Source organism: Numenius arquata, chromosome 3 (assembly GCF_964106895.1).
Source record: "Numenius arquata chromosome 3, bNumArq3.hap1.1, whole genome shotgun sequence".
Classification (NCBI taxonomy): Eukaryota; Metazoa; Chordata; class Aves; order Charadriiformes; family Scolopacidae; genus Numenius; species Numenius arquata.
The window spans coordinates 16,841,441-16,862,664 of record NC_133578.1 but is presented as its reverse complement, the minus strand read 5'-3'; the positions used below and the strand labels follow the sequence as shown (position 1 = coordinate 16,862,664).

Sequence of the window (21,224 nt, the reverse complement as noted above, 5' to 3'; positions counted from 1 at the left end):
GTATTAAAAGAATATTAAGACGTATCAGATGAGCATTCAAGGAAAGTAGGTAATAATAAAATACTATATCAGAGAGAAATAGCAGTTAGGTAATTAAAGAGAAGGTTTGCACGAGAGGCAGAAGTAAAGTTATGGGTGCTTCTGGCCTCCAGACCATTCTTTATTTTAATACTGTGGTAACCTTTAGAGGATGTCAGTACGTCAAGCATTGCACCAAGAAGTGCAAAGGCTTTTCTTGCCCTAAAGAGTTCGCATTTTAGGACGTAAAATCCCAACATTTCCTTAACATTGAATAAAGGTGAATTCTTACAAGATTTAGGGCCAGAGGGGGTTATTGGGCGAGTTTAGTCTGAACCTGTCTATAATAGCAGTGAAATAAGTTCCCTCAATGAAATTCCCACTTGAAGGTTAATAGCTGTGCAAAGTCTGCGGAAGAAGTATCCCATCTTGATTTTAAAATCTCCAAAAATGAGAAATTGTTGCAGTGCCCAAAGAGAAAATCTGGGGAAACAAAGAACTGAAACTGTCTTTGCATATGAACTTTTGTCTTTTCTGTCACAGAAAGGACTGTGTACCGTGTGCATCCTTAAAAAACAGCTTCAAAAACCCTTGGGCTGGCTGGCAGAGAAGATTTCCCTCATGGAAAAAGTTCTGTGTTTGAAGACTGCTTTATTCCACATCAGATTAAAAGCAAGAAACTTTCAGCCTGGGAAAACATGCATGGGCTTCAGCTAGTTAGGAAAAAACAGTTCATAGCCTCCTCTGACATGAGTGCAGAAGTGCTGTCACCTACATTTAACCCACATTTGGAAAACTTTCTTCATAGACAGGATGGCTACATCTTTTCTAAAAGAAACATTTCTACAGCCCCCATAGCCTGCAGTGAGGACACCTACATAAAATCCAGTGTGCTAAGCTGCCGTGACCTGGCCCAGCTGCCATCGTTTTTCCCAGTCCTTATGGATTTATTTATGCCCTTCTTGCAGACATGCAAAAATCTGCAGAAGAGCCCCTGGCCTTCTCATCCTGCAGCTAATCAAAAGATTTCTTCTCTCACCTTTTTCTTGGTGTTGCCAGACAAGAGTTCGATCTCTTTAGAGGTATGCTCAGGCATGTGATACAAATGCCAGGTGAAGGTGACAATTCTGAGTGTTACAGCTCAGGTCAAACAAAATCATACATGTAGGATTTAGGATGCAGGGACCTCTGGAGGTCATCTTGTCCAACCCCCTACTCAAGCAGATCCAACCAGATCAGGTTGCTCTGGGCCTTGTCCAGCTGAGAGCTGGATATCTCCAAGCATGGTTATTTCACTCACTAGTTCACTATCCAGATCCCTGGTCCAATATTTGACCTCTCTCATGGTGAAAAGGGTTTTTTTTTCTGATTTCTAATCAGAATTTCTTGTGTTCCAAATTGCGTCTGTTGCCTCTTGTCTTATAACCATGCACCTTAGAGAAGAGTATGGCTCTCTTTGCTGTACCTTTCCATGAGGTGGCTGAACAGCAATAAGATCTCCCCTTAGCCTTTACAGTGATTTTAGGAGGAGCTGTGTAAAAGATAGGATTAAATGTCTGCTCCAGCTCCCCAGGGTGGATTTGGACAGGGGTTGAGATTTTTGTAATGGTGGCCAGACAAATACCAAGGGAAAATAACCGCCCAGCCATAGATTGAAGAATGAGAACAAACATTGCTAATAATAGCAAAGGCTCAGGTATTTCTGTTTGTCATAGCCAAGACACTTCTTGATCCAATAATCACTAAACCTCCAAGAGGTGATACTATTTCAAATCTGAGTCTTATAGAAATACTGGTTGTAGAAAAGCTTGATTGAGCAAGAACTGTTTCTGTTTAAATTGAACAGAAGGATAAGCAAAAAGAGATCTGTAACTAAGGTTTTCAACTTTGCAAAAATAGATTTTGAAAAATTAGGAATCTTTAAAAATATGCAATATAACAGAAATTTATTATACATTGTCTAATGACTACCAAAACAGCCATCCGTCTCTTTATAACAAACAAAAGCATTCTGTTACAATTGCTGCTTTCTGGAAGCTCATAGTCATTCTCCCTTCTACAGGCTGGTTTTGCTTTCTGCCTTCAATTAATTTATCTGGAAAGCTGTTCAAAACCTGTCCCAAGATAAATTTTAATAAAAATGAAAAATATTCTTTTCTGTCTTTCTAGCTTGCTTTCCTAAGCAACAGTACTTGTCCATGTAAGTTCTGTTTATAAATCCATGAGATACACGTAGTGACATTTAAACTTCTTTGGCTAATTCAGCCCCCTTTGATAAGTAAAGGCTGCATATTTCTTAAGCTTTTACGAGCTGCATGAAAATATGTGGCCAAGTGGGGCATAACACCCACATTGGGTTTGTGATGCCATTGAGGAGGACTGTCATAAGAGGTCCATCCCTATTAGACATCAAAGAAGCCACCTTACTCCCAGGTACAAATCAGGGAAACCTATACTCTGTTTGGCTCCACTGCTCTGAGAACTTCTGGGTTTGATTTTGGTTTTGTTCTCCATTCTGCTTAAAAAAAGGCAAGAAAAAGTTCCATCTGCCAGCAGAGGCTGAGCCTAGCAAGTCTGAATGCAATACTAAGTATTTCAGAAAATTATATGAGGAAAACGGAGGAACCGCATAGTAAAAATCTTTGGAGTCTTCTCCACTGATCACAACCCAGGATCTGTTACTTCAGGTGGCCTCTTCCAAGGGCACTTCACAGCAGGGCAGTCACAGCCAGCCAGATGATGGCATTTGCCCTTCAGGCAGCACGGGCATGGAGGGGGTGGATATAGGGCTGCCTACGATGGCCTGAAAGCCTGAACCAGCACCTTTGGTAGTTGGCTGATGGCAGCACCTCTTTCCCAAATCTGCAGAGCCCTGCGTGTCACTCGATCGCTATAGTAAACCCAGCTGGAGTGAAGAGCCAGGTGATCAGGGCCTGGCGGGGGGGGGACGCAGTTATAGACCAGTTAAGTGAGCCTGCATGGTGGGGAGAATATCAGAAATAATTCTGTGCCACTTGAAGAGAGAAAGAACTTTGATCAGAGGCAGCTAAAGTGCAGCTGTCAGTAGGAAAGAGAACTAAGCTGCTGGGACTCTTCAGAAGTTGTTATTGTCATGGTAAGCCAAGGGGGATGCGGAGACGGCTATGGGCTCATGGATTTCCACAGAGCAGTCCGAGAGGCTCCACATCAGAGCTTATTTGCAAACGCGAGGCATACAAATGTGTGTGTGCCTGTAGCCAAGCTGCTCTGTGTGTGTTTAGGAGGATCAGAAACATACCGGGCAAATGTCGCAATCTTCTCTGAAGCTGGCAGGAGGTTTGCTACCATAGCATTGCTCTGTTTTCTGTTTGGGTTGGGTCCAGTTATTTTTCCTTGTAATGGATGTGAGGAGACCGCTGAGATCGGGTTTCTCCGATGAAACAGACGGTGCAGGGAGATGATCTTGGGAGAGAAGAGGCTGGAAAACACGTGCTCTACTCCTCTGATCAGCACAAGGTTGTGTTGCACCTGATGGAGCCTCACTCGTTTGCTCCTACAGGTGATACCATCACTACCAAAAGAGCCCAATGACATTCATCTGCTCCTTGCTTCTTTGCATCACTCCCAGTCCTGCCTTTCCCCACTTGTGTATCTCCTTCAGCAGGATTTATAACTTCATTCCTCTCCAAGTGATGTACCTCCAATGGGGGAACGTAACTCTCTGTCCTTTCTCACCGGATAATCCTCTGCCCCTAAGCGCTGTGATCAGAGCAGCAATACCAGCCCTCCCAGGCTACAGGGGAGGTTTTCACCCTCTCTAACTACATCCTGAATGTTCCCAGTTTTTCAGCATGCTCTGCATTTTGGCCTGATTAGGCTATTTGTTCTGTTGTATTGCAGAGACGAGGAGTGGTGCTTAGACACAAGAGAGTATGTTCTCTCCCTATCCTGTAAAAAAAGAGAAAATTTGCTCAGCTGGAAATGAAACAACCTGGGAGTTCAAAAATCACTTCCACTGACAGCTCTTTTGCATTTTCATACACTTAACAGCCATCAGCAGTGGCCAAGGTCTCTACCCCTAAGTCAATGCCCCTGAGGCACTTTGTAATGCTGGAGATGCTGATGAGTCAAAAAGAGGATGTAGGAACACATGGAGATCGGGGAAACCATCCGGATCCCTACAATTCAGCCTGCCTTAACCACATCTGGGACAAATGTGCACCCCTTGACTCCCCTTTCTCTGACTGCCCTGTGGTATTTGGTTCCCAGGGGTGAGATAAAACCCACGAGTCTTCCTGGTTGACACTGGTAATCCTCTGACACACCCTCAGGTGTAACGAATGGGCCACAGGATAAATAATAGCCCTTTCCACAATTTATGGTCTGTCAGGGTGGATGGAGGGATTTTTGCCAGATATCTGTCTACCCTCTAAACGCGTATGGCAAAACTACTGGGACACAGCTGCACTCACGTGTCTCTCTTGAATCCGTTTCCTTTTAAATCACTGTGTCTACGTTGCCTTGAGCTGTTTTTCTTCCCTCCTGAAATGTGCACAGCCACATCGGAGATAGGTATCTTCAGTGCGTTGCTCCACTCCTGGGCTGCAGGGCTTTCACGAGATGGTCAGAGGACCATGGAGGTCAGGGACCTGGGGTCCCACTAACTCACTCCCTGACCCCTCTGTCTTTCAAGGACCGATGTGATTTCCAAGGAGTAGCAGCCATCGTGCACCGCCGCCGTGTGCGCCGATCCTGGTGCTCGCTATTAGGCAGGGATTTGCTGCGCGCGTATTTGCGGCAGTGCGGTGCCGAGGGCCAGATGCCACATGGCTGAGCCAAATTGGATAGAGGAGGAGATTAAGTGGTCGCTTGTGGGTCAGCGTCTGCCGCAGAAGGCAGCTTGGTGGCATGGTGCACATCTGGGCTGTTGAGCAGATGCAGCAGTTTCAGGCTGCTGCAAGGCACTATCCCGGAGCTCTCTGTGGAGCTCTCTGCAGGGCTGGAGACACAACACACCAACTAGGAGCTCCCCCAGATAGGGCTGTTCCTGTACAGAAAGTGGTCCTTTGGAAGGTGACTACTCTTCGCTGTTACTGGTACATTTGTTACTCATAGATGAGCGCTTCGGCTGTTTCTCCCAGTAGCGTGTGCGTGGCGTTTCCAGTGGCGGCGTGGCCATTTGCAGTGTCTCACGACTGGGCTGAGTCACAGTGGCCCACGGGTCAGGCCTGCGTGCTTTTTGGTTTTTTTCAGTCCCCGTACCAATGCTTCATGTCTACCCACTGAAAAAGATCTTTCTGTCTGGCTGGCCAGCTATGAAGTTCACCAGATCATGAAAGCAGGCTGACCTAGAAAGACCCAAGACATGATGATGGTTAAGAACTTTGGCTTGTTTAGGCTTAAACACTTTCTAACACTGAGATGTCAGGGCTGTGACTGTGAGACAGTAGCGAGCCCTTGCTGCTGGACAATACAGATGGTAAAGAAATTTTCCCAATCAGGGCAGTATTTAACCTATGTGAGAAGATCTCTAAACAAACAGCACACCGTGATATGGAGGAAACCCACATGGCCTGCCCCCATGATTGCCCAGAGAGGGGCACCTCTGCTTTCTGAGGACCCAGGGTTGACCTTTCTGCTAGGAAAAAAAATGGGTAGGCTGAAGGGTGTGGGGAACTGAGCGGCAAACACAGTCCTCTTGGATGAGAGTTATCCTAAAGATCAGTATTAGCAAACACCAGGTTTTAGGGTCAGGGTGGCAGCTCGGTCACTGGATAACAAACGGATCCTAACCCAGGTGGAGGATTGCTTGCTGGCTCTAAGAATAGTTCCCCCATGGTGAGAGCTTGACTGGAGGAGGTACCTCTTCCAGTTCAAGTGGATGAAGGAGGATGAGCAGCAACCCAAGGATCTCAGCTTTTCCTCTGAGCTTTGTAAACAAGCCATGATCCTGGGCACGTCCCCGAGGCGGGATGCAGCTCCAGATTGCAGACACCTCAGTGTGAGCGTTGCAACGTAGGTGTCTGCATGTGGACTGGGTGTCTAGGCAGTGAAAAATCAAGAGCTTGACTCATGCCCACACAATGATTTCTTAGCGGAAAACATCTCAAGGTAGGTAATCGTGCCCCTAGTCAATACAGTCAGTGAAGCTGGAGAGCTAGACACCTACATTTGCTCAGCTGACTCACTGCCGGGGCTCCGCTGTCAGCATTGACTAGACCTCCATTGATTATACGGGAGCACAGATACCCAGTGTGCTACGTCTGGATATAGTCTGCCTGGGCCTGGATTCACCTGTAGTGATGCACAGGGCCCTTTCATGCCACCGTAAAGCAGGACTAGGAATCTTCCCTTCCTCCTAGGAAAGCTGTTAAGGGATCCTTGCTCAGCTGTGAAACACCTAAAACATGTCAAAGCTAGGTGCTCTGTGAACATGGAGTGCTCGCTTTTATTACAAGTTAACAGCAATTCGGAAATGCAGGCACAGCACTGAAGAGTAGTAAACAGATGGGAGAAGTTGCCAAGGATGGCCACGCTGAAGCGGCGAGCAAAAATAAGTGTTAGAGACAGTCTGACATTTTTATAGCGAGGCAGACCCAGCCAGGACTTGAAGCATATAGCAAGGAAATAGGGTCAAGGAGGTGAGCTGCCTTTTCTTGGCCAAGTTCTTCTCCCGTCAGGCAGTCCCTTCTGTGCTCAGACAGCAAGCGTTCCTCGTCGCTGGGAGTTTTTGAGATAATCACGGTGCAAAACAGCTCCAGTGGACAAGGCAGGAAAAGTGATATTGTTTATGATGCGCTGCTGTGTGGGAGAAAAGATATTTTAAACACAGCCTTAAGTCACTGGGTTACACCAGCACTGGGCTGAGTTGAACTGACAACTACTAATTACTGAGAGAAAAATGACTCACTAAAAACCAGTAGTAATTGTCTTACATCTAATTAAAATGGATGATTTACAGTCAAATAGAAAACTACAGTCTTGGCACAGGGGACATGCAGGATGTGACGGACAGCCTGCAGCCCCGCATATCTCTCATAGAAACAGAGTTCAAAAGTTGTGCAGGAGATACTCTATTTCGATTAACCAAAGCCCAAAAAAGCTGCTCTGCAAACCTAGGCAGAAACTGCACGTGTAGAACACCGTCCTCCCGGCAAAACACTGGAAGTCCAGTCTGATGCTGCTAACAGCAAAACTCTGGCTTCCGAGGAGTCAATATTTTCCCTTTTCTAGTATCCAGCTGGAACTACTGCTGGAAACTCTCCCGTGGGGAGGGGAAAGCATCGGCAGAGGGGATCTCCACAGAGAAACAGTGAGGGGGAGCAATTCCTGGGGACTGGTGTAGTAAACATGTGACAAGCACTTCTGAAAATTCAAGTGTCTGTCAGAGACATTAAAACTATTTCATGTTGGTGCGATAAAAATGTATTAAATATTTGTTGAGGTTTACACATGCATGGATTATAAGGAAAGCTCTTATATACTAAGGGATTACATACTTTATTCAGTATATGCTACCTAAGCAGTACTGAGAACATTTCTCATGTGCCTGTGCTGCGAGGGAACAGTAAGCAAAAGGCAAATGGTTGTTAGTGGTCTTAGGTGTAATTTGGATGAATATATTTTCCTCTTATTGGCAACCAGAATGATCTTTTCACTTCCCTAAAGTGGCCTGAAGTCTGTCTGAAATCTGAGTTGGTGGTATTGAGGCTCTCTCTCCTCATTTGGGGGTAAACGACTCCACCGTGCTTCTGGGGGCATCGGAGCTCAGGGGGTCTGTCACTGGTTCCCTGCTCACTTTTTAACCTTGCGCAGGTCATTTCCAGTCTCTGTTTTGGGAAGGGCAGCTCAGCAGACCTTGGCTCTGGATTTCAACTTTCTGGGCCCACTCAGCAGCCGGAGATGTCTAACGGGGAGCAAGGCGCTCAGCATCTCTGGAAATGGCACTGTTGGCTCAATGTCATTTATTTTTAAGTTGTCTTGGCCCTTCAGTTACTGTTACCTTCCAGTGGTATGTTGGTAATTCCTTGGGTTTGGGGCATTTCTGTTTGTAAAGCACTTTAAGTACAGTTCAAGACCAGTGTGGGACACGCTCTTCCCTGAGACGGTGGTGGCCTCCTGTTTGTCTCTCCTTCTCTTTCTTTCTCTTGCAATTGCTTGAAAGTTCCCTTGAGCCCTTGCTTAGCTGGTTCACCCTGGCCTCAAAATAGTAACAGCCATAATCCAGGGGACTTCTCTAATCCAGGGTTCAGAGCGGGAGGCATGAGTGATTGCTCTGAGCAGCAAACCCATTTATGCAAAGTGTTTTACTCTCTGAGCAGCATCGTTGAGGAAGGATGAGATTAGAAGGATATCACTGGCAAAGTGACTAAGAGATTTATCTTATTCATAGGCTTGGCTTGTATTTAAGGAATTTACATTATTGGGATTTTTCAAAATCCGAACTGGCTGCATCTATCCTTCTTCCAGCTGTGTCACAGATATCGAAGGCCTGTTGTTCTGTTTCTAGTTTGTACCTCCCAGTGCTGACACATCCCTCCCACTGCTTCCTCTGTTGCTTTTCCACACTTGTTTTCAAACGCCAGGAGTAGCACAGCCTCCCCCAAGTCCCTAAGAGATTATCTTAAGGCGATTCAGTGTCAAGACATTTTCCCAGGTATTCAGCCTGGTTTTTCTTTTGCTTAATTAATTTCTTCCTGATTTGTCTAGTTAATACTGTTGGGAAGGATTAAGAGGGATGCATCTCCCTCTGACACTGACATATTTGAATATTCATAATAAAGAAGAGTTAGATCTCCTTGAAAGGTCAGAGATCCCCTCTAGAGAGGGAGCTGGACCAGATCACAGGGTGTAGATAGATATTTCAGTGCCTCTGTCCTGAGGGAAAACCCCCAGGAGGTCAGACCTCAGGGAGCCCTTACCCCAGCTGAGGTAGGGGATGCCTACATGAGGCCACCAAGGGACACCGAGGGAAGTCCTGGAGTGCCTTTGCTCTGTGGGGGCTGTGTATTCAGCCAGACTACTTGGGAAATTGTATCAGCAAAAACCCCACGCTCCTCTGCTAATGAAGATTGACACCTTGCTGGGGGCTTCGGAGAGGTGACAGGGCTGGGCTGGATGAGGAGCGGGGATGGCAGGGCTGGGCTGGCACAAACGAATTGCTCTGGGGAAAGGCTGCGTGGGACAAGACATGCAATGCCGGAAGGCAAAACGTCCGCGGTGAGCAAAGTCAGGCCTAAAGTCGGTTCAGAAACTCTGTGTCCTCCCTGCACAGCGTCTCTCCACACAGCAATTGAGCCAGGAGCAGCAGGGACATTCCCAGGGAAAAAAAAAAAAAAAACAAAAACGGTGAAAGAAGGCAAAGTCTAATCTACAGACCTTTCCTCAGCGTAAGGATGACTTTCTGGTCTCTCAGTGGTGTGTGTTCACGAGCAAGCTGAGCCAATCTAAGCCCATGCAGCTCTAGTGAGCAGCAGCCTCAGCTCTGTATTGCCACCCTTTCCGAGCTCTAGCACCAGTGACCACACAGCCAGGGACTTGATCCACAAGAATCAACTTTTTAAGAATTTTGGTAAGCTTCCAGTTGGATCAGTTTCCCGACCTCACCACCCAGTCACCAGCGCAGCACCGTCAGAGTGGCAGGGCAGCACACCCGGGAGGGCAGAGGAAAGGGGGAGATGGCAGCACAGACTTAGGCATAAACTGTATGTGGAATTGCATCCCAATACCGAGAATTTAGCAGCTCCCTTCTAGCAACAATGAAGTATAAGGCATTTCGAGATATACCACAGCAATTTCAAGGGGATTATTCTTAATTCAGCCCAGTGAGAAAAAGCATACTTTGGGCTCAGCTCTTCAAGAAAACAAGCTCCCTGCCTGGCCTGACATCTGAATATCTGTCCCAGGAGGGAGTCCCTTTCTACCTCTGTAAAAGGAAAAGAAAACCAGCAACACTTTTAGGCGTGGAGCCATGCCATTTTCGTTCTCGTATACTTTGCAGTTTTTCCCACGTGACACTGCAGTTCTTCCCAGATCAGGGATGCAGTATCTTCTGGCCAACCTGGGAAGAAGGGCTGTATGAGGTGGTGGCAGGCTGCAATTTCAGAGATTGATTTCTTAGTGCCTGAAGATCCCCCATTACAAAAGAGAGATTGACAATCCAGAGCCAGTCCATTGGGGGCTGCTAAAATGGTCAAGGGGCAGGAGCCCATGATGGGTGAGGAGAGGTGGAGGGAATTGGACTTTTTCAGCCTGGCAGTGAGAAGATGGAAGGGGAAGTCTGCTGCCATCTGCTAACTAAAGTCAGATTATAGAAAACACAGAGCCAGAGAGGCACAGCAAAGAACAAGAGGCAATGGCACAAGTTGCAGCGAGAGAAATGCTTGTTGGATATACAGAAACAAACTTTCACAGTGAGAGAGGTGCGGCCCTGAGACAAGGGTCCAGAGGTAGGTAGGATCTCAGTCCTCAGAGATCTTCAAGGTTCAGCAACCTTGAAGCTAGCCCTGGCATGAGCAGGAGGTTGGACTAAAGAAATCCAGAGACCTTTACCAACTTAAATTCTGTGACCCTACAAAAACCACAGGGTGAGGGACCTGAGAAGTGGTTGCAATGTCACTGCTCATAGGATTTTGACTGCTTGTTCTGGAGTGGGAGGGTGTGTGTGTATGTAAGATTTTTACACGCACGGAGATATGCACCCATCCACCTGCCTGCCTTCAGACGCGAATGTGCCTGCAGCCGTCTCGGTGGTGTCCCGACTTCTGTCTTATTGACCTTTAAATGCCTGAGCTGGCCCAGCACGAGAGCCTGCCCTAATGAGCACAACAAAGCTACGGGCTCTTGAACTGGTGGCAGCAGTCAGAGCATCACTGGTGCCCAGGAGGCATCTGCACCCGGCTTCCCACTCGTGTCAAAGGGGTTGCAACTACCATCCTTCAACTACTTCACTTTTAACATCAAATTAATTTAGAACCAGTGAAAACTGGAGCTGGAAAGGGCTGGATAGACCTGCTGTATGCCCACTGCCTGCCTTACCTGTACTTCTGCCATGGCCCCTGCCCTATCCCCTGCATAACCCCTAATCTCCCATATCATCCTGCTTCTCTCCACCCCATGGCCCTCAGCTGACTCCCCACTGCTCATTTTTCTCCTTGTTTCCAAACATGGCTCTCCTACCTTTTCCCTCATCCCTCCCTCAGACCTGGGGCTCAGACCTGGAGAGAAGGTCCCTTCTATCCTCCTCGGGGACAGCAGCAGAGTGGGAATGGTGATGGAGCCACACTCTGAGGTCCACTTAGCTCCTACGGTGAGACCACCCTCTGGTGAGCATGAGTCTAGGTCTGGTGCCTCTCTCTCCTGATCTCCTCCCTCACAACAAAGAGGGAAATTATTTCCTCCAAGGCTGTCTTGCTTATGGGACCCTGGAGCGCCTGGACGTACTATGTGTCCTTGTCCATCCCAGCACTACTGCTGCCCTTTCTCCATCAGGGAGCAAGGAGGGAAAAGCAGCCAGGAATGAGAAATCACTTCTTTGACCAACCTGGTTTACTGTGGGTTATGCCAGGTCCCTCCAGTGTCACATCAGACCCCTGCTCCATAGTTCATCTTTACCCTCACTATATTCCCTAGTCCATCTTGCTGAGGCATCCCAGTCCTCCATCCCCAGTTACTGGTCACCTCAGAGCTACACTTAGAAGCACCCCTCTTACACCCCTGATTCCCAGAGCCCTTCCAAGCTCAGTACTGCCAACTCATCACAGTTATGACTTTCCTCACACAGGGCTATTTTACCTCTGGCACATCCCCATCACCTGTATGTTCGCTCCCCATCCCCCAACAGCTCTCCCAGCCCAGCCTCCAGAAATGGTCCTTCCAGGTGCCTTCCCTTCACCTTTACCTTGCTCCCTGGCAGGAGCGTGGGAGGAGAAGGATGGCAAAACTTCTCCCTGTAGAGTGGGCGTGCTTAATTTGGTGTTTGTTTTCAGTGCCGTCTGCTCAGTCACTGCTTAATGGAGTTCATTTGTGATGTTCATAGAAAATAAAAAAAGAGTTATATCCCTGTCTTCCTGCAGCACCTTCTTTCAAGGGAAAAACCTTCCCTATTTGCCCATGGATGCTTGTTTCTGTCTGTGAGGTTCAGCTACCAGAAGGCCTGAGTGTGGTCACCTGAAGCATGCTGTGAAATGCTGCTTATTTTCTCCCTCAAGGGAGCAGGTGAAAGGCTTTTAATCTGGTCCTGTTTTGCCAAGGGAGAAGCGATGCCACAGCCGCAGTCCAGCCTGCCCCAGTGGAGGAGCCAGATGAAGAGGACAGCTCTGGAAAGGCAGCGTGGGCTCACCCAGCTGGGTCTGGCCATCACAGGCAAGCTCCGTATCCCCTGGGCATACGCAGCACCAGCAGACAGAGAGTTTCTTCCCCACCTGCTTTTGCTGGGGACAGACCCTGAGCATCCCCGCGCTGAGGATGGCCAAGAAATCTCGACTGATTTCTAGCCTGCCCCCAAGTCCAGGATACTGAAGACCCATTTGGTTTTGTGTCCATGAAGTCCTTTATTTAACCAAAGTCAGGCCTTCAGCCTCCAAGTGTGAAATAGTTGATTGATATTCCTTTAAATTGCTATTAATTCGCCATTTTAAAATTTCCCTCCCATTCTCCTACACTATCTGAATTTGGATCAGGTGCCACGACCAGCCCGTCATGTCCCTGGGGACAGGGGCAGCTTTCCCAGCCATGGCTGGGGACTTTGGTACCAAATTGCAGGTTTTCAGAGGAGCCATTTTCCTGACTGTGGCGTGGGCTTCGGCTCTTACTCAAGCTGCTGTGAAAGGAGAGGCATTAGGGAACGGCTACGAGGTCTCCAGAGAGCCAGACCCAAGCAGAAGTGTGAAATGTCACTGTGCCGGCGGGTGAAAAGGAAGAAAGTGTGTTAATGCTTTCGAGAAGCACCGTCAGGCCGCAGACTTCATTTCTCAGCCATCCACCTCACCACCCTATTTGCAAACCGCAAATAGTAACACCTCCCTCCCTTCCTCCATCCCTCCCTCCCTTCCTCCATCCCTCCTCCCTTCTTCTCTTCTTCCCTCCCTCCCTCCCTCCTGGGAGCTGGGAGGCAAAATTAACTATTGCAGAGCCTGCTGAGCGCATGAAACCAAAAAAAAAAAAAAACACACCAAAAAAAAGCTGTTCTACGATGTAAATTCTCACTCATGACGTATTTTAAGCTTTTCATAAAATTAAAAATATAGCAAGACAAGCTTCTGCCGGGTGCTGGGAGCTGGGGGTGTGTGTGCAGGGAGGATCTGGGCTCAGAGCAGGCGATGCTCTGTGCAGCGCGAGCGGCTTGAAGGAGGGAGCCCGGCCTCGCGTTGTGCTTTTAGCACAAAAGGGTGGATTTTTGAGGCTCGCTGCAAAGGAGTAGCGCTGCCTGCCCCTGCCACCGCGCTCCCACCTTCCTTACGGCAGAGCACGCTGCCAGGAGCAATTAGGCAGAACGAGTTTTGTTCTCTCTGAGAGCAAGGGCTCCCTCGTGGCGAGGTCACTTCTCGCAGCTCAAACGTGGCTTAGCTCAGGAATTCCATGGTTTTTGAAGGGAATGCTGCCAGGCAGGGTAGGACCAACAGGTTTCCTTCAAAAGAGGGTGAATGCGAAGCCAGGGAGGGGCATACGGGCTGGTTAAAGGAAGGTTGGTGTCGAGATGAAACCTCTCGCCTGGCACTTGGAAGCCTGTGGTGTAAATCCCTGCTCCGCCGGAGACCCCCGTGTGTCCTCCAGGGAGTCTCTGCCCACACACCAGCTCCCACCTGGACGCTGGGGACACCGTGCTGTCCCTCCTCCCCGGGGAGACTGTCAAGGCAAAGACATCGACAGTTGCACAGCCCTCAGACAGTATGATAAAAGGAGACACACGCGCACACGCCCAAGATAGCCACTATTAACCTTGCCTCATTTTATATATTTTTACAGCTGCAGCAGATGTCTCTGTGTCTCCCTGGAGGGACGTTAGGTACTTACAGCCCTTTCAGCTCAGACAGAGCTGCCTAGAGGAGCTGATGGCTTTAGCCCCGGCTCCACGAAGCTCCTTCCTCACGGGCAGGCTGATTGAAGCCGGTCAAATCATCCCTGCCCTAAAAGGGACTTGTCTGCCAGAGCGTGGCTGGGTTTCGGCAGCCGGGGCAGTGCCGGCAGCCGCTCACCCACATCTAATTGCAAGCTCGGGACGTAAATAAGACAGAGGATAAACAGGAGAGGATGTGCTGGGAAGCCCCACAAGAGGAAATAAGGATATTATTATTGATTAATAAAGATAATAACAATAGTAGTTATCGACTTGGTCTCGCATCGTCGGGTGCTCCAGCCATGTTGTGCTCATGCAGGAGAAGCAAGAGGTGCAGCAACCCCTGCGTGCCGGTCACGCAGCTCATTCCCTCTTGCCGAGCTGAACCGCAGAGAGCATGTTTGTAAAATGCAGTCCGAATATCATAAGCTAAAGTGACCTGCAGGATTTTCCCGCTACAGTCACCTGGGGAGCCGTTGGCAGCAGTAGTCCAGGAATATTTTTCCATGGCATCAGGCTGGAGGATGGTGGCATTGCTGGGAAATAAATGTGCTGAATTTGGGGAGCTTTGGAGCTGTCTGAAAGAGTCTTGCAGAAGGTGGAGAGGGATTGGGGTTTGGTGTCAGGGCGGCGCTGGCTCCCAGTCCCAGGCTTCGTAGCAAGCTGGTCTCCCCCTTCAAGACCCCCACAGGAGAGTGCTGGGTGCAGGGAAACCCATCACCCATCCTCCTGGTGAGCTCCGCACATATTCATGGGGTGGAAGAAAACACCTGTGATTTTCACTTGTGGTGTATCCGGCTCTGCTGTGGCCCAAAGTGGTTTATTTTATTTTTTTTCCCCACATCAAAGATTATTTTCCCCATTCCTTCCTTGCTGCCTGCTGCTTGCCCTGGCCCTGGCCAGGGCTCTCCCTCTGCAGCACATGGGTGATGTCTGAGCATCGCATCTCTGGGAACCCTGCATGGTGGGTTAGTCTCCATTTGAGTGGGGACTCAAAGCAGCGAGGAACAGGACATCCTGACAGGCAGCTCTGCCACCCCCTTGCTCTGCTCTCCACCCCCAGCACAGGCTGCCCCAGCCCTGGTCCTGCTTCTTTGCTCTTCCACCCTGTGTCCGCACTGGCCTGGCCTGCAAAATTTCAGTAGCTACATGGAGATCTCATTGTCAGAGTAAAGGTGCATTTCCCAGCTTCTAGAGTTGCTTTATAGGGCAGGTTTGGTTGCTGGAGACAGTGTCCCTGGCACATCCCATTTCCCTGCCATTTCCAGCTGCTCCCTTTGCGCCCCTTGTGCCTTTTTTCCCCCATATATGAGATACAGATGAGAGTAGCCAGCTCTGTTAAGTACTAGGATGCTTAACATATTAAAGATCGCACAGCACCTGCATAGCCTTGGATGAAACCACGTGGAAAACAACTCCACATTTTAATTAAATGTATTTTCTACCATTCATTCTGTGCTGCCTCCCCAAAGCCACCAAGTTCCTTGCAGATGAGCTGAAAACCTCGTACCGAGCAGCCGAGCCAGCTGTGGGGACCTGCTGGTGGCAGAGCCATCCCTGGGCTCCCTGTAGCTCCCCAAGCTCCGTGATGGCACAGCCATCCCTGGAAATGCGGTGTGGTGGGATGTATCCCTGCTGCTCCGGCTCAGCGTACACAGCCGGACCCCCCGCCTCAGTGCCAAGGTGAGGGACACCCTCCACAGAGCTGAACACTAAACGCAGTCGTCGTCCTCTGCTTCGTGGCCCCCAGCCACCTCCCCACCCAGCTCCCTTTAATCAGAGAAGGGACTGTGGGGACACTGCAGCAGCTGCTGGCTCGGGAAACAAGTTAGAAATGGCCCGAGTGAGAAAATGCCGAGCTCAGGTAACCCTCACCCACAGGGGCTGCGGGGTGGACACAGCCTTGACCCGGGTGAGAGGCTGACGTGTGTTAATGGCGAGTGCATGTCACGCTGCACAGGAGCAGCTCGTGTTTGCTTTGTCCTGTCACCCCCTAAATCTGATTTAGGGTGGCCTCGTCTAGGAGGAAACCTGCTTATTTACCATTCCTTCAGTGGGTTTCAAAGCAATCCTGCCGGCCGCCCTGCCAGAGCGTGGCTGTGTGTGTGTGTGGAGGGGTGTTAAGCCCTTTAGAGCATGAAATGTGATCGCTCTCCCCGCACGTGGGGAGCTGGGGCTGCAAAGGGAGACGGAATTAATTGGGCCAGCGGTAGAAGTTGATTGACAGTCAGCGTCGCGGCGGTGGGGAGACGAGTCTGCAAAAGGGTGAGAATTGGCTTAATCAGGAGGGGTTTTCTTCAGCTGGTAGCTGGGCAGAAAAAAAGGTCTGTTGGCATTAGTGCCTGCGGGCACCCGCGGGGTTTGGAGGTGCAGCAGCCACGTGTGTGCCAGGCTGGGCTCCCCAAGGGTGCGGAGAAGGTGTCCCAGGAGAGCAGCCTGGATGTGCTGCATGAGGAACCTGGTTTGATGTGGCCATAGGAGAAGGGCCACAGACCCGTCCCTGGGGATGTGAGCTGCGAGTGAGGGCTTGGGACTGATCTGAAATACCCAATTTAAACATTAATTTTGGATGCAGCAATTTTCAGAGGTAGCTGCCCCTGGCAACTGGGTCAGAGAATAAGGGACATTTAGCTACTCATCCTGCGTGAGATTCAGCCTGGCATTTCTGTTCCCAGAGCATGGAGCTACTGAGAACCTGCTGTGCCAGGCCAGGGTGAAGCACAGTGCCAGTCAAAGCTGTTTTTACTGTGCCCTAGGCAATACTGATGGCAAATCTCCAACCCCTTAGCTCACTGTGTAAGACTTCATTAAACATCTCCATAACCCCAAAACCACTTTGTACAATATCCTGATTCAGGGTCCCCGCTTCGGCCAGGTCCTCAGTGACTCCAGCTTGGTGTCTTTCTCTCCTTGGTGCCATGGAGAGGTTTTATTGTACACATCGGAGATGTGGCCACCCGGGCTGATCAGTCCAAGGCTGATAGTCAGCATAATGACAAATTACCCCATGGCTCTGCCTTTTGTTACACGGCTATCGCCACCATTTCTGTGACATACAGATGAATCATTCTGCCCAGTGGTAGCGCGCAGCCTCCTCCAGAATGGCTGCTGGTTACTCATGCACAGCAGCAATACATGCTGGTTTACTGCTCCAGGAGTGTCATCTTCAGCTGCCGCTTCAAAACACCAGAGGAGGGTGATTCAGACCTGCCCCATGCCATAGCTGAGTGGGGCTGAGCCCCTAAATGGGTGAAAAGAGGGGCAGCATATTTTCCCCATCCCTCTCTGGAGAGCAGAGATACTCGGAGTCTCTCCTGAGCATCAGGAAGAAGCAGGATTTCCACCCTTGCAAAAAGTCATTTGCGCTGATCTCGGTGGGAGGCAGGGCTGGGCAGCAGGGCCCTTGAGCCCCGTCCTGGGCTCAGAGCTGGTTCCCTGCCCGACACAGGGGAATGAACTAGGGCTTGTCTGCACCAGAGCATTTCCCCCCGCACTAATCTGGGCTGGCAGGGGAGGCAGAGTGAGGTGCCAAAATCCCTTTTTTTTTTTTTTTTTCCTTTTCCTTTTCATCCTCTTTTTAAATAGCAGTTCAGCTGATGGGCAAAACACGGTCTAGAGTAGCATTTCAGGCAGCAGAAAATTAGTTCAGCTTTTACCCTCATTAGCTGATTGCCAGTAATTAACATTTTGTCATTAACTACAGATGTTTATGGCCTGGAAGAGAAGTTTGGGTGTCTCCACATTAGCTCTCAGAAATGCACTGATTATCTCCATTTAATTGGCTGCCTGTGCCTCAGTTTCCTTATCCGCTAAGGGGAAAAAAAGGTTATAATGACTCATCCCCACCCTCTACCTTACATCCCAGCCTGGAAGGGCTGTCAGAGGAGAGCGTGCTGCCTTTAGATATGGGTCTTTTTAGGAAGTTCAGCTTCAGGAAGTGCAGTTTTTCACCCTCTCTAGCTTGCCAGCCTTTCCCTTTAATGAGCCTCATTGTCCAATAGATCATAATCTCCTTGGCATTAAGTGACTCTTCATTGTGTCCTGGGGCTTTATTCAAACTATTATCTTCAAATGAGCGTGGATGCCCACAAGCGCATTCATGCCTGTTTTTTGATGACACTGGGTTCTTTTTGCAGCTGTTTATGCTGAGGTGTCTTAAAGAACCATAGCTGGGGCTCAGGTGGACCATCCCACCCTAAAGACCCTCCTGGAAAAACAGACATAGCCCAGGACTGGGGTCCCAAACCCAGAGGCAGCTGGGGATGACTAGCAGTGGTTCGTGTCATCCTCATGCCTTCCCCCTCTTTGATAAGCTTCTGTATCTCCCCAGATTTCAGAACAAATCCTTCCATACTGCTTGTTTTCTCATTAAAATAAATGCATTTGTGTAGCAACCTCTTTTGGAGGAGTAACCCCACAGTAGCAAATTCGTGTGTGCAGCCTGGCTTTTCAGAGCAACGGTGTAATGGGAGATAAAGCTGGCTGGAGTTTCATCGGGGAAGCTGAAGGAGAGCTCCCTGTCCCCTGTGCCCACTCCTCCTCCCCGGGGCGCTGAGCACAGCCCCAGCGACGTGAGGTGGTTGTGGTTTTCCTCCCCTCCTATTCCCACTGCAGCTGCGACAGCCCCGGAAAACATGAAAGGCGACAGCACTCGGTGCAAAAACGTGTTTCCAGGAGGCTGCTGTAGGTGTCATGGAGTGAACAGGAAGCCTGGGTAGGTAGGAAGAACTGGAAAATCATGCACAATACCCTGCCAGTTTCCCTTTTGAAAGTCATTCCTGTTTATTTCCCCAGCACACCTCTCTCCCATTCCTCCCGCTGCTGCCGGGAGCCTCAGCCCTCCCTGCTTACCAGCCGTTCCTCCTCCTTTGCCTACGTAGCAATCGCCACCTTTTGATGCTCGTTCTCCGAGCAGGAGGGTGCAAAGCAGAGATTGACAACGGAGTTCAAAGGCTCTGGGGATCAAGCAGGGCCGCTCTCTTGCTGCTGCAGTGACTCCGAGTCTCTTTCTGTGGGCTCCATGTACAGGGTTGTACACCGGTGCCTCTCCCAGGTACAGCTGTAGCCTCTGCAGGCTGAGACAAAGGCTCTGGCTGTATTTGGAGATAGTGGCAGTCCTCGAAAGGAGGGAATATAGGTTTTTCAGCAGAGCTAAAGGCAGCTGGGTGGTTTCTGGTTCCCACAGGAGGCCCGGAGCTCTGCAGCTCCGTGCACGGGCAGAGCCAGTTTTCAGTGTGTGCCAGCAAAATGCACATCGATGCAGCCTCACACACCAACCCCTCCCACACAGCAGCTTGGGCTGCCGATGCGATCCCCGGCGTATTTATATCCCAGCAGTGCCCGGGCCACCCTGCTAATAGGTGTCAGCATCAGCACAAGCAGATTTGAGGGTCCCCAGGGAGAGCTCGTCTGAAGAATAGGGACACGAGGGCGTTGCCGTATCCAGGCTGGGGCTGCTCAAGCACAGGATGGCAGTGTCGGTGTTGGAGTCCGGGGCCAGGACTGCCTGCTGAGGGCAGGAGGCAGGACAAATGGGGTTCGTGTGGTATTGCCCAGTGCTTACCTTTTGCCTTTGCACCTGCTTAGTTTCCTCTCCTCCTCTGAGGACGTCACCTGCTGAGTCTTTGGCCCTGCTTTTCTGTGTGGCATGTCCCAGCTTTGCACAGATTAAACCCAGTCGTGGCGGAAAACCCCCTGGGGCAGCCCTGGGAAAGCACGACAGCACAGAGAACACCATCCTAGAAGCAGCCTAGACAAGGGAATTACTGAGCATCTGGATAAATCCAAGGAAGAGTCCAAGGACTGGCCTCAAGCAGGGCCAGAGCCACAGCCACACATAATGCCAGGTCATTACGACAAACAGGACCTCAGTGACTGTCCAAGCCCTGCGGAGCCTGTTTGCAGGCAGTGGGAGCTGCATGTCTCGGAGCACTGCGTGCTTCCCACATCCCGGTCAGGCTGGGGCCATGGTGCAGTCACACCTGATCTGGTGGCAGAGCAATGACCCCATGAGGATGACTTGTAAGTCGCATTGGCTGTATCATCTGGACCCATCGCTCAGCTCTCCAGCTCTGCCCTGCGAGCACTGTCCCGCTGGGGCAGCTTTGCACAAGGCAGGAATCCCCAGTCCCTGGATTTCCCTCCCTCATGTAGTAAAACCTCCAAACACCTACAGGATCCCCATGAAGGGAAAACTCCCAGTCTCTCTTTTTGAGAAGTCTCTGCCTTCTCTGCTCCTCAGCACACCACCCAGTCTCCTCAGGTGACGTAGCTGCTTTGCAGGCAGAGAGAGAACTCCGGAGCAGCCTGGAAAATGTGCTCTTCCTGCTAGATAGATATCTTCAAGATGGGAGGATCCTCCACAACAGCCTCAGCAAACATTGTCTCCAGTGCTGGCACCCTAGTCCTAGCTCTGTGGTTTCCAGGGGGAAAAGTCTTCAGTTGAGGTCTTGAAGAAAAGAGTGGATCAAGGCTGATCAAGACTGCTTTCCTCTGTGCCTTGCAGTCAAATTCTCTGGTGCTTAATCATGTGAACTGAAACAATTTCCAGGATACCAGGGCATTTCTGACACTTCTCTTTGTGTTCTCTTCATCTTGTGTGGATAGTCCACCCTAGAGTCTAATAAGGAATATAACTCAATCCACTGATTTTTCTACATTGGTGGTTTTTAATAAGGTTTCTCTCTTCTATGCATTCTGCTATTTTCAAGAAACATAAGCAAATTTATTATCTCGGAGCCCTCCAATCCACGCCAAAATTGTCTGAAAGTGACCAATGACTTAAAAAATGAGTTATTGAGTGGTATACACAGACCCACATGTTACCAGCTATGTGGTCTCTTAAGCCCCATTCCCATTTCAAACTATGCTAAAAAGGGGAAGAGCAAAATGTGGTGGGACTCCGTGATATCTGATGAGAAGAGGAAAGTCATGATGGGGGGAGATGCGACACTATAGAGGTGGCAGTGATGAGAGGGCAGAGGTGAGTTAGCCCTGACTGTGCAAGAGAGTTAGAAGAATAAAATTCAGCAGTGTAGGAGGCTGCTGAAATGATGGGATGTACCTGACATATGCTGGACAAAGGACATGCTGGGACAACCCAAAAGACTGCAGTTCTGGCCAAGAGTTGATAATTCAGGTGCGACTGAGCACTGTTCTGCATGCCTCGGTG

The 21,224-nt window shown here is 49.6% G+C and overlaps 1 protein-coding gene across 1 annotated transcript in view; it reads left to right on the top strand.

Annotated features, from left to right (window-relative positions):
* The window catches only part of MARCHF4 (membrane associated ring-CH-type finger 4), a 101,588-nt gene that overhangs the window by 9,817 nt on the left and 70,547 nt on the right, over nucleotides 1-21,224 (top strand). The gene's annotated exons all lie outside the window — the stretch shown is intronic.